The 14,054-nt window shown below is 40.1% G+C and overlaps 1 protein-coding gene across 9 annotated transcripts in view; it reads left to right on the forward strand.

The window, feature by feature from the left end:
- The window catches only part of SPECC1L (sperm antigen with calponin homology and coiled-coil domains 1 like), a 140,593-nt gene that overhangs the window by 16,428 nt on the left and 110,111 nt on the right, over positions 1-14,054 (forward strand). For 2 of the 9 annotated variants that reach the window (XM_072803404.1, XM_072803406.1), the window contains one exon: positions 1,809-1,970. The exons of 4 other annotated variants lie outside the window; for them this stretch is intronic. The gene's annotated coding sequence lies outside the window, so the exon portion shown is untranslated. Of the gene's footprint in view, positions 1-1,808; positions 1,971-10,067; positions 10,183-14,054 lie in introns of all 9 variants that reach the window. 3 more of the 9 variants (XM_072803407.1, XM_072803408.1, XM_072803410.1) reach the window with 2 other exon arrangements.

Raw genomic sequence — 14,054 nt, forward strand, 5'->3', positions numbered from 1 at the left:
TTAGTTTAGAAAGACTTCCTTTATGCTATTAACAAAACAATTCTCAAATCTAAATTATTGGTTTTTTTAGTTGAGCATTTAGGAACTTTTTTTTTTTTTAACGGTTTTATTTATTCATAAGAGACAGAGAGAGAGAGAGAGAGAGAGAGGGGCAGAGACACAGGCAGAGGGAGAAGTAGGCTCCATGCAGGAAGCCCGATGTGGGACTCGATCCCGGGACTCCAGGATCACGCCTTGGGCCGAAGGCAGGCGCCAAACTGCTGAGCCACCCAGGGATCCCCTGTTTTGTTTTGTTTTTTAATAAGTTTTTCCGTATAATTTATATACAACAGAATGCTTCCATTTTAAATATACAGTTTGATGGGGTTTGAAACTGTATACAGCCATATAAGCAGCACCCAGTACAGATACACAGTATTTTCATAACCCCCAAAAGTTCCCCTTATATCTTGTGCAACTTACTTCCCCTTCTTCAACCCCCGGGCAACCGCTGATCTGCTGTCACTATAAAGAAGTGTGCATTTTGTAGAATTTCATGTAAATGGAATGTATCAGGCTTCTTTCTTTTTTAAAGATTTATTTAGGGCAGCCCCAGCGGTTTAGCGCCATCTTCAGCCCAGGGTGTGATCCTGGAGACCCGGGGTCAAGTCCCACGTCAGGCTCCCTGCATGGAGCCTGCTTCTCTCCCTCTCCCTCTGCCTGTGTCTCTGCCTCTTTCTCATGAATAAGTAAAATCATAAAAAAATAAAATAAACTAAAAAAGATTTATTTATTATTTGAAAGAGAGAGCGCACGTGAGGGAGAGGGCAGAGGGAGAGAAAGATAAAGAGAAAATCTCCAGCAGACTACCACCCAGCTGAGCAGGGAGCCCAATGCTGGGCTCAGTCTCGTGATGCTGAGATCACTACCTGAGCAGAAATCAAGAGTTAGAAGCTCAATGGACTGAGCCCCCAAGGTGTTCCCCAGGCTTCTTTTACTTATCATAATGCTTTTGAAATTCATCCAGGCTGTTCCATGTTATCAGTGGATTCTTCCCCTTTTTTTGCTGGGTTTTATTTCATTATATAGCTATGCCATAGTTTGTGCATTCTCTTGTTGACAGGCATTTGGTTGTTTCTGATTTGGAGGGGTTTTTTTTTTTTTTTTAAGATTTTATTTATTTATTCATTGGAGACACAGAGAGAGAGAGAGAGAGAGAGGCAGAGACCTAGGCAGAGGGAGAAGCAGGCTCCATGCAGGGAGCCCGATATGGGACTTGATCCCGGAACTCCAGGACCTCGCTCTGAGCCAAAGGCAGACTCTTAACCACTGAGCCACCCAGGCATCCCTGATTTGGAAGTATTGTATGTATTTTTAAAGAGCTGCTGTGAACATTTGTGTATGTCTTTGTGTGCATATATGTTTTATTCTTTTCAATAAATACCTGGGGCGGGAATTACTGAGTAATATGGTAAGTATGTATTTAAATTTATGAGAAACTGCCAAAATGTTTTCCAAAGTAGCATTACTGTTTTATACTTCTAACAGCAATGTGTGAGAGTTCCAGGTGTTTACGCCCTCACTGACCTTAGTCTGTCTCTTTCATTTTGGTGGTTCTAGTGAAGTGGTTCAAATCTCAAATTTTAAGCTTCTTTTTAAAATTAATTATTTATTTATTTAAATTAAATATTTATTTATCTATTTTTAAGTAAGCTCTACCCCCAGTGTGGGGCTTGAACTCACAGCCTGGAGATTGAGAGTTACATGTTCTGACTGGGTCAGCCGGGCATCCCCTTAAGTTTTGTTTTGTTTTGTTTTGTTTTTTTTAGATTTTATTTATTTATTTGACAGAGAGCACGAGTAGGGGGTGCACAGAGGGAGAGGGACAATCAGATTCCCTGCTGAGCAGGGAGCCCGACTCGGCTGGATCCCAGGACCCCAGAATCCCTACCTGAACTGAAAGCAGACACTTAACTGACTGAGCCACCCAGGTACACCCCCCACCCCCTTAAGCTTATTTTTTATTTTTTTTTCATTTTTTTTTCTTAAGCTTATTTTTTAAAGGATTTTTTACACTGTTACATTTGAACAATTTGTGAAATGCAAAGAAAAGCTTTCATTTTGTGTTTTGGATCAGAGTTTGTTATAAATGTAAAAATATATCAAATTGATGTTTTTAATTAAAAATAAGGCTGATGGTTTATTTTATGAATATAACATTGTGCAGTTGTGTAACTGCCTGCCAGAACTCCAAGCATAAAGCCATGGCTTGAAGGGGTCCTGAATAAACGTTTTCTTTTTGTAAATATTCGCAAACCTTGGGTTAGGAGGGAATGGCCAGAGGAGACAAAATTTTTTGCATTCTGGGAATTTGAACTTTGGGAGCCAATTTGTTTTGGACTAAATCTGGAAAAATCATTTGTGTACTGTAGCCAGAAATTCTTTTAGGCTGTCCTTTTCCAGCCTTCTCACTTGTCTGGAATGTTAAGTATTGTCAGTTTAACGGCCTTTCAGCAGTTTATATTAAAAAAGAGAAATCTCCAGAAATGGATCTGAAGAAGTCTTGGTATAAGATTAGGTTTTTTTGAAAAGAGAGAGGCAAACCAAGAACAGACGCTAAACTCTAGAGAACAAACTGATGGTTATGGGTGTGTGAGGGGGTGTTCAATAGGTGATGGTGATGAAGTAGTGCACTTGTGATGAGCACTGGGTGATGTATGGAAGAGTTGAATCACTATATTGTATACCTGAAACTAATATTACACTGTATGTTAACTAACTGGAGTTTAAAAAAATTTTTTTGGGGGGAGTCCCTGGGTGGCTCAGCGGTTTGGCATCTGCCTTTGGCCCAGGGCGTGGGAGTCCCGGGATCGAGTCCCACATCAGGCTCCTTGCATGGAGCCTACTTCTCCCTCTGCCTGTGTCTCTGCCTCTCTCTCTCTCTGTGTCTCTCATGAATAAATGAATAAAATTTTGTTGTTGTTTTTTTTATCTGGCAAGCAATAAAAAGGAGAAGATTTATGGTTCTAAGTTTGAAAAATCCAGGGAGCTTCTAGTTTCTAAAGATTTCCTTGTGTTAAATCTTGTAGAGTCATAGAAATCATAAGTTAATACTAGTGGGCTTCTCTCTGGCCGAAACCAAATGGACATAGAGTTGTGCCTTTGAATTTTTGTTGCTGATAATTAACTCCTTAGTATCCTATCAGCAGCTGTGGTTTAATGAGAAGAGCTCAGACTTTGGGCAAGCTATTTACCTCCCTGACCCCAGTTTCTTCCTCCTTTCCAGCCATGTAGGCTGATGATGAGAATCAGGTGTGCTGGTGCAGTGCTGGCCTTTCTTTTCTTTTCTTTTTTCTTTTCTTTTCTTTTCTTTTTTTTTTATTTTTTATTTTTTTTAGTGCTGGCCTTTCTTGTTGGCCAGCTGATGGCTGATGGTCTCCAGGCAGCTGCTTATATTTATTATTTTTTTTAAAGATTTTTATTTATTTATTTATTCAGAGAGAGAGAGAGAGAGAGAGAGAGAGAGGCAGAGGGAGAAGCAGGCTCCATGCAGGAAGCCCAACATGGGACTCGATCCCAGGTCTCCAGGATCACACCCTGGGCTGCAGGCAGCGCTAAACCGCTGCGCCACTGGGGCTGCCCAGCTGCTTATATTTAAACACCAGCAACACCAACAAAGTATCTCTACCACCTCATGACTCTCCCTTTAATGAAGCTAAAGTTTGGAAAGGTCTTTATCCTTCATCTCCTCAATTTTTTATCACATTCCACTGCAGTCTGACTTGGCCCTTGACCTTCCTTTTGGGCTGTTTGCCCTTCTTGCTGTCAACTCCTTATGGCTAACTTCAGTATTCACTTGGGCATGGCTGGTCAGTATAGCCTTTGTCCTTTCGATGCCCCCTCTGCAGAGCATGGCCAGATGGAAAGGAGAAAGCTGGGAGGGGAAGTGAGGGGAAATCAGAGAGGAAACTGTTTTTCTCTTCTTCTGTGACCAAAGGGGTGTTCAAGGGTGGTATACCCCTACGCTAAGGAGAGGACACTGGGGCAAAGTTGTTTCCTTCTCAGGGTTGAAAGTGGAAGTAGAGGAAAGGTGGATCTGAATGCCACATTTCTCCCTCAGTAAATCGTAATGTGGGTCATTGATTTCTGGAAACAATATCATAACAAGACAAACTACCATATTAAACATGTACATTAGTTGATAATCACACCCTGATTTTAGGCATGAAATAAAATCGGTGTGGGGCACCTGGCTGGCTCAGTCAGAAGACCATGTGACTCTTGATCTGGGTTGTGAGTTCAAGCCCACGTTGGGTGTAGAGATTACTTAAATAAGTAAAAAAGCTTTTTAAAATCGGTGTTAAAAATGAGAAGATATTGTGTTACAATAAAATAAACATTTGAAAATTGTCAGTAGGCATTATAATTGTCAGCTGCTTAGTAAGCATTGTATTTTGGCCAGTAATGGACTTTTGTATGTGGATTCAGACTAAGCAGAGAATTGTATATCCAAAGACATTTCACCGAGGCTTCTTTCCTTCCTCTCTCTGTTTCATGTATCTTGCTTACACGCCCACTTGCACATGTGACAGGGCTCACGCTTTTCCTCTGAGTAAGCCTTGACTTTTTCAATGGACTCTCACTCGAGGTCCATAAAATGTGTACATTTAAATGTACTTTTTTCAGCATGTGTCATAATTCAGGAAAGAAGGGTTAGAAACATGTATGTGTTGAGGAATTCAGAGTTGTATCAGTCTGTTGCATTAGGACTTATCTAATTAAAACGTTTCTTATTGAATTTGTTTTCGGCATTCTATTTGGTTTTTGTAGGCCACGTGGTATTTTCAGATTGGTTTTTGGTTTTGATTCATTTAGTAACATGTAGTTACTGACTCCAGTGTGGCTAGTTTCCTAAATTTCAGTTTTCCCTTGACTGTATGATGCTTTTTCCTCAGTGTTTTAAGTCTGTACTTAATTTACAATTTTAATATGATCCCTCCATTTCAAATATGGAGTTTGTGAAATAAGAGAAAGAAATGTATTTAGATAGTTGGGGTTGAAAACCTTTTTGGATTTTTTAGTGGGATATTTATAGGCATAAAAAAAATCATAGCTAATCAGCAGTTTCCTTTTTAAAAGTAGTTTTGATTCCTGGTTCTGAATGGTATAAATTATGGAATAAAATTTTTGGATTTCTGGGCAGCCCCGGTGGCCCAGTGGTTTAGCGCTGCCTTTGGCCCGGGGTGTGATCCTGGGGATCTGGGATTGAGTCCCATGTCAGGCTCCCTGCCTGGAGCCTGCTTCTCCCTCTGCCTGTGTCTCTGCCTCTCTCTCTCTCTGTGTCTCTCATGAATAAATAAATAAAATATTAAAAAAGAATTTTTGGATTTCTGAAAGATCCTAATCCATTCTCCTTGCCTTATAAACAAGGCTCACAGAATTTAGCATGACTTATCAAGGTCATGCAAACTTGTCAGGCTTGTGACGACAGTTCAGGTTTCTTGATTATCATTCTAGTGAACTCTCTACCATATATTTTCAATATTTCCTGATATATAATTTTCAGTGGGAGAAAACCAGAGGCAAGTGTTTGTTGACATCTATGTGCAATGGTATATAATTTAAGTAGTGAGTATAAACAGTCTTTAGTCATTCCTTATAAAGGGTTTCTCTTACAAAGTGTCTTTTGAATCACTGCTTTTACTTTAATAAGGCATTAGTCATACTTAGGGCATGCAGTGTGTTCTTCTCTACATTATGATAGCTCACATTTATCCCATCTTTACCATGGGCTGTCACTCTGCTAAGCAGTTTAGGTTCATTACTTCATTTAATCCTCTCAACATCCTTATAAGGGAGGTAGCATCAGCAGCCCATTTTCTCTATGAGGAAACTGAGATTTCAGAGAGGTTGGGTAGCTTGCCTGTGGATACAGATTTGTTAGTGCAAAGTAGAGCAGTCTCTGGGATCCTGATTGTTTTAAAGGAGCACAGATTTTTTAAAGTATCAATTAAATAACAAATTTAAATAGTTTTAAATAGCAATACATTTTGTATAATAGGAGAAAAAGAGGTTCTAATTAGAGGTGATTAGGAGGTGTTCAAAGGAAAAAGTAGTGACAGTGTTAAGATCCTGGTGTGACTGTAGAGGAGGAAGAGATAGAGGATGACTCTGGAGTTGCCATCAAATTCCTGTCCCACATGCTGCCAGGGCTGAAGGTGCTTCTTGCTGAGGGAGGGGCCTCAGCTCTCCGGCAGTTCCCAAGACAGTGTCAGTATTCTCCATGCAGGGTGTATCCTTCATGATGCAGTATCATGACAGTTAAGGTAAAATTTCAAGGTCCTTTGGCATTATTTTTGAAACTTGATCGGTGTGCTCTTCATAGGTGGGTGGTTTCTGAATCACTGAGATAAAGTGCCACCCCTGATCTTGGGTTGTTGCACTGTGTTTCTGACTTCTGTGTGTTGGAGAAGTGAATTCCCCTGGAATGAGTGTATCAGGATTTTTGTCCTTTAAATTTGTCTATACATGTTATTTTGTCCAAGAACTCCATAGTTAGATTTTATCAACCCTTCTTAGAAGAGAGGAAACAGAGTTGCAAAGATACAGAGACGAAGAGATCTGCCTGCAGTCACACAGCTTATATGGCAAAGTCAGAGCTTGAACCTAGCTTTGCTGATATTAGTTCAGTACTCTGCTACTGTTTCTGAGACCCGGAGGGAGCCTTGTCATGGCTCTGACCTACGTGACATTGTCATCAGTTCCATGAATTTTACTAAGTTAGAAGGGTTTTGGGGTCAGAAGGTACCTTCGAGATTCCTTAGAATCCAACGTCCTTGTATTGAAAATGGGGATCCTGGGTGGACCTGTGACTTAGGTTAAAGACAGCACTTGTTTGAGAGAGAACTGTGGGTTTTAAGTCAAAGTCAGAATTTTAAGGTATCCTAAATGCTGAAGCCTTGAGCTAAATGAAAGTTTGATCAGATATAGATGTAAATTTTTCAGAATATAAATTACACAACTATGAAAAGGAAAGCAGTGAGGTGTTTACAATTTCATCAGTATTTCTGTGTGTTTGGAAATTTTTGTAATAAAATGTTAGGGGAAAAAAGAGAAAAAGCAGCTTAGTGACTGTGTGAAAAAGACAGGTGAGTATTAGGTAACTGTGAACTTAGTGTGCCTCTGGTAGCTCCTAGAAAAGCAGTTTTTCTTTAAGAGGAGCTCAGTGTCTAGATCAAGAGGATAGTCACACTGAGCTCTGCTTGCCAGACCAGATCTGTGTAGCATCCGTGTCCATTTCCAAGGGCCTGAGCGTGTCCAATGCTGATGGACAAATGGTGCTGAATCTGGAGGTGTGGCTGGAGATTCATGGAGCCATTGTGGAAGAAAGGCAGGTGTACAGTAGCACCGTGGTGGTCTTCAGATCCTGGGAGAGCTGTGGGCTATGAGGTTTTTTTTTTTTTTTTTTCTTTCAAGATTTTATTTATTTATGAGAGAGAGCCAGGAGGAGGAACAGAGGGAGAGGGACAACCAGACTCTGCACTGAGCGGAACCCAACTAGGAGCTCCATCTCACAACCCTGAGATCATGACCTAAGCTGAAATCAAGAGTCTAATGTTTAACCGACTGGGTCACCCAGGTGCCCCAAGAGTGGTACTTTTGAGTGAAGAGAACTTGGAGTCAAATCAGAGGAAAGAAGTGACAGGGAAGGAGATGCCAATGAGGCATTCTCATGCCTGAGCCCCACCACCATATTATGTCCTTTCAGCCCATCCTCCACAACAGTGCTGGGTTCATCTTTAGGAACTACAAATCCAAGTTAGGGCTGCACTGACTTTAGTCTGTAGTTTGCCATCCTGTATTGGACAAAGGCCAGGGCTTGACTGGCCTGCTGGGCCCTTCCCCACTAGCCCTTTTGACATTTCTGTGTTCTAGCCAGACCCACATTCTTAGAGTCCTTCAGGTGAGCTTATGCTTTCTCACACTTCTGTGAGGTTCCCACCCGGTTCCCCAGAGGTGGAACCAAGGACTAGCTCTTTCTATGGCCATTGTACTTTGTTTATCTACTTATCTTGTTTTTTCAGTAGAATTTATGAGGGATGGGGTCTTCTTCACTGTTTATGTATCTTGTTTCTTCTACTAAACTATGAACTCCTTGAAAATAGGTGTTTTGTTTTAATTATCTTTATTCACGTATTTATTTATGTCTTGTCTGACTAGTATCCTAGAGAACTGGCATTTCCCATGGTACAGAGTAAGTAATCAGTGAACATTGAGTAAATAATGACTTGCTTCATAACTTTTTAGTGGTCAGTTTCCTCCAACAGTAGATGCTTGTAACTAAAAGATTTCTTGTCAGTGGTGTTGCATGCAAGATTTCCTATAAATGGCCTCCAAAATATTTACCATTTTTAAGAGTCTGTGGTTTGATTTTTTTTTTTTTCTCCAAGTAATCTCTACGCCCCAACATGGGGCTTGAACTCACAACCCTGAGACCAAGAGTTGAATGCTCTACCAATTGAGCCAGCCAGGCCCTCCTGTGGTTTGACTTTTTTTTTTTTTTTTAAAGATTTTATTTATTTATTTATTCATGATAGTCACACAGAGAGAGAGAGGCAGAGACACAGGCAGAGGGAGAAGCAGGCTCCATGCAGGGAGCCTGACGCGGGATTCGATCCCGGGTCTTCAGGATCGCGCCCTGGGCCAAAGGCAGGCGCCAAACCGCCGTGCCACCCAGGGATCCCTGTGGTTTGACTTTTAAGTAGTATTTTGTCTACTATATCTGGCAGGTAAGAGATGGCCCTTTGTTTTTTGTTGTTGTTGTTGTTGTTTTTAAGATTTTATTTATTCATGAGAGACACAGAGAGAGGCAGAGACAGAAGCAGAGGCAGAGACACAGGCAGGGGGGGAAGCCGGCTCCATGTAGGGAGCCCGACATGGAACTCCATCCCAGGTCTCCAGGATCAGGCTTGGGGTTGAAGGCGGTGCTAAACCGCTGAGCCACCCGGGCTGCCCTCTTCTGTAGGTTTTAATTATGTGATTTCCTCGTAGATGTAAAGGAAATTCAAGCTTCCTGTGTGGCTGTGGATGTGTAATTAGCTTTAGGCAGGGCTCCTGGAGCTGTAAATCCTGTCCTGGGGAATCCAAGTACAGGGACATCCTGGTGAGAGTTCTAGCCACCCAGATTGCTGTCTTCTAAGTGCAGGATTATTTCTGTAAAATGAGGGCAGTTATGTCTCTGCCCAGGCCTAACAAATTATTATTTTAATTGAAAAAGTAGTAGGTATCTATAAATCAATATGATTATAGCTAAGAATTTTATTTTTGCAACTGAAACTTAATACATATTTAGAACTGGTGATAAATTTTCTGCTCTAAAAAAGATAGATTTTATATTAAATAACATGACAATTAGTACCTTCAAAATGAAAAAAAATTTGGTCAAGTATATCAGCACTGGCTCAAATGATAAATGGATAAATCTAGAAGGGGCAGATTGAGCAGTATAGTTTTAGTGTTATAGTTTGTTCATATCTTGTGAAGTATTTGTTGCAATGAAAACTGCACATTTCTGAAGTTCTTGTGTATGGTTGCACTGGGGACCGTATGGAGAGGCAGGCAGGGTGTGGGGTTTGGATTCAGTCTACTGTCCCTGAAGAATGGTAACCCAGGGAGAGTGAGTTATATTCTCTGAGCCTCTGTCAGTGCCTATATGGGCTCTTGAGAGGATTTAGTGGACTGTTCCAGGTACAGCACAGCTGGGACACAGTCTGTCCTGTGAGAGAAGCTCAAGGCCTTTGGTGCCGTTCCCTGTTTTGGAGGCAGTGCATCAGTGTTGATGTTTTAAAGAAATATTATTTGAGGAATACATCTGACATACTTCCTATATTTATTGTAGCTTGAGATTATTCTTAGTATGTATAGGGAGACAGGATCCATACTGTTATTGTGAGGAGAGCTACTTTTTATTCCTCTCAAACTTTGACTTCTCTGGACTAGAGGTAATGACAGGTGCTAATGACAGCCCTGAGCAGGATTGGGGAAGGGATAGTAGTTACTTACACCACACCCCTTTTTTCAACTTTCAGGTACTTGAAGTGCTGTGAACTGTGCTCATCCTTTCCCTCCACTCTGTAGTTGCTCCAGTGCTCAGGGGACTCAAGGCTTTCTAGGCAGGGCCAGCAATTCCTCCTTCTTAACCAGGTAGGGGCCAAGATCTGGTGAATTAGAATCTGTTTTTGAGGATCTTTGCCCTTAGATAGGGCTCATTTTAGAAAATCATGGAAACTTTCCATGATCTCAATGGTTGGTGGTTGCTTTTGAAATGTAGTAGGTAGGGGCATGGAATTTTAGACTCATTGAAGTGTTGGTTCCATAAAATCAAACTTTCCTGTGATCTGCTACAACTTTGGAATATCTTGCTGAATAATTTATGTAGATAGAAAAAAAATTGTTTATTACTGAGCCTAGAAATTTAATTCCATTTTATACAAAGAAGGCATTTTTTTTAAGTGGAGTTTTGGTATAGATGGAATTTTCCAGGAATGCAGTTACTGTAGGCATTGAGGAGAAATTGTTTTCTTCTCAGCTTTACCAAATGGATTAGTCAGGGTTGTCCAGAGGAGCAGAACCAGTAGGACCTAGACACACACACACACACACACACACACACACACACACACACATAAAGAGATTTATTATAAGGAGTTGACTCACATGATCATGGAAGCTGAGAAGTATCAGGATCTGCAGTCAGCAAGCTCGAGACCTAGGAGAGCCAATAGTAAGTTCCAGTCTGAGTCTGAAGGTCTGAGAACCAGGAGAGTTGACAGTGTAAATCCAAGCCTGAAAGTTGGTGGACTTGAGACCCAAGAAGAGCCAGTTTTTCAGGTAGAGTCCAAAGATGGGAAAAGACCAGCATCCCAACTCAGTGAGTCAGGAATCTCTATGAATTCAAATGTTAATCTCATTCAGAAACATCCTTACACAACACATACACACAAACAAAAACAAAAAGTAAAGGGCAGCCTGGGTGGCTCAGCGGTTTAGCGCTGCCTTCAGCCCAGGACCTGATCCTGGGGACCTGGGATCGAGTTCCATGTCGGGCTCCCTGCATGGAGCCTACTTCTCCCTCTCCCTGCGTCTCTGCCTCTCTCCCTCTGTGTCTCTCATGAATAAATAAATAAAATCTTTAAAAAAAGTAAAATAAAAATTACGGATCTTATTAAAACAAAAAGAGACGACCTTATACCCAGAATAATTTAACCAAATATCTGCATTCCATGGCTCAGTCAAAAATTAACCATCCTTTTAGTGATTCATCCTTTTAGAAAATCACATGGTTGATAGCATGTATGATAGATGGCATGGTATCTCAGTTAGAGTACTATCAAGTGTCCAAGTCAAGACTTTGTAGTCAAATTCACAAGCATTTAACTTAAAGGTATAGATTTCTGACTCTTATTCCTCATATGGTCTTGCTTGAAAATTCATATATTGAAATTCACATTTGTTTTACTTACAAATTACTTTTATTTTTTATGTTTTTTGTTTTTATTTTTTATGCCAAATTATGTAGATATTTTTAGAAAGTACTTGTTTGTATTTAATAAATAGGTTAGTTTTGGATTTCACTTCAGTAACAAAGATGTATTTACATATTTGTTTAGAGAAAGGGAGCTTTGGTTCCAATGTGGGTGAGAACCAGTGGTTTGAGATCTAAGATCTAAGCTGCCAGTCTCTTGGACCAGTGTATATCTCAGCATTTTTAAAGTTTTTGGCTGTCTGCTTGTCTTCTCTCTGATCTTTGTAAAACTGTAGTTCTCTTTATCTTTTTGGGTATTTTATAATATTGGGATTTGCTTTCTACAAGTCCTTGTCTGATGTTCTTTAGGTTTGATTTTTTTTTAAGATTTTATTTTTAAGTAACCTGTACACCCAACTTGGGGTTTGAACTCAGCCCCAACATCAGGAGTCACGTGCTCTTCCAGCTGAGCCAGCTAGGCTCCCCAGGTAGTTTTTATTTTGGTTTTTGTAACCACTTTATTAAGATACAGTTCATGTGCTTTACAATTCACCCACTTTAAAGTGTAAAATTGAGTGGTTTTCAGTATATTCAGAGTTTACAACCATTACCACAATCTAATTATAGAATGTTTCATTCCAAAAAAGAAATTTTGTATCCATTAGCAGTCAGTATCTATTCCTGCTACCCTAGCCTCTGACAACCCCTAATCTACTTTGTCTCTATGAATTTGTCTATTCTGGGCAATATGTATAAATGGAATCATGCACTACATGATTCCTTGTGTCTGTTTTTTTTTAATCTGTTTAATATTTTCAGGGTTGTACTATGTATTGGTAGTTCGTTTCTTTTTTATGCCCAAATAATATTCTGTTGGATGGATATACCACATTTTGTTTATCCATTCATCAATTGGTAGACATGTGGAATTGAAACAAAAAGTTATCTTGTATGCAGAAGGCATATAAACACAAATAGGTTGATAGTAATATGTATCCAGTACATAGTAATATGTATCCAGTATCCAGTAACAAATACATGTTGATAAGTAAAAAGTAATTTAAATGTTGTTTGGGTTGTTTCCAATTTTGTGGCTATTATAAATAATGTGTCTGTAGACGTTTGTATATAAGTTTGTGTGTGATGGGCACCTGGATGGCTCAGATAGTTGAGCATCTGCCTTCGGCCCAGGTTGTGATATCCAGGTCCTGGAATCGAGCCCCATGTCAAGCTCCCAGCTCAGTGGGGGGAGTCTGCTTCTGCTTCTCCCTCTCCCTCTGCCTCTCCCCTTGCTTGTGTTCTCTCTGTCTCTCTCTCAAATGAATAAATTAAAAAAAAAAAAAAGTTTGTGTGTGGACAAATGTTTTCATTTCTCATGGGCTTATAAATCCAGGAGTAGAATTGCTGGATCATATGGTAACTCTATGGTTTAACCATTTGAGAAACTGCTAGGCTGTTTTCCAAAGTGGCTGCAACATTTTATATTCCTTCTAGCTGCATGTGAGGGTTTTATTTACTGCAAATCCTTTCCAACATTTGTTACCATCTTTTAAAAAGAAATTTTTTTAAAGTAATTTCTGTGCCCAACGTGGGGCTTGAATTTACAATCCTGAGATCAAGAGTTGAACTCTCCACTGACTGAGCCAATCAGGCACCCCTCTATCTTTCTGATTATAGCCATCCTATTGGGTAGAAAGTGGTAATTCATTAGGTTTTAAGAGGTAGTAGCAGGAAAGGGACAGTCTGTTACATTGTTCAGTGTGGTAGTTACCATGTACCTTTAAGTTTAAATCAGTTAAATAAATCAGTTAAACCAGTTAAATAAAATTGAAAATGCAGTTCCTCAGTCACACCAGCCACATTTTCAGTGCTCAGTAGACACAAGTGACTAATGGTTACTGTATTGGATAGCACAGATAGACATAGAACATTTTCATTATTGCAGTAAGTTTTATTAGATGGTACTTGTCCAGGAAAAGTTCATTTAGCAGGAGCTGGATGAGTTGGCAGAGAATGGTAGAGGGTCTGAGTGGTGTAGAAAGGATTGTGGGCGTGGAATTTGGAGAAGAGAACAAAGAAACCTCAGGGAGCTATCTAAAAGATAGGAGACTTAGAAAAGAGCTGGTAAAAAGAGTGAGAAACTGAAGGAAAGGTTCTGAGGAATTTGATTTTTCCACAGTACTTTGAGTTAGCGATAGATCCAGTGTCATTCCTTCATTCTGTAGGTGAGAAAAGCGTACACTTGCTGCTGAGGTTTCGCTGTGTTGTGGTTGCTGTTAATAACAGCGTTCTTTTAGCTCAAAGGCCTTATCATGTTGAGGGTGGAGCAGAGCCCCCCTTCACCCTGTCTTACTGTTCTTGCCACCAAACCAGTTGGTACAGTTTGTATTATGTCAAGGCAAGATAAATCTGGAGTGTTCGAGCTCAGTCTAGATAAAGTATTCATTAAGGCTATTAAGGGTATTGGGACAAGCCTTTTCTTTTCCAAAATGTTATTCAGTAAGTTTATTTTTATTAGTGTGTAGAAATATTCACAGAATACAACAGCCTC

Source organism: Canis lupus, chromosome 27 (assembly GCF_048164855.1).
Source record: "Canis lupus baileyi chromosome 27, mCanLup2.hap1, whole genome shotgun sequence".
NCBI classification, from domain to species: domain Eukaryota; kingdom Metazoa; phylum Chordata; class Mammalia; order Carnivora; family Canidae; genus Canis; species Canis lupus.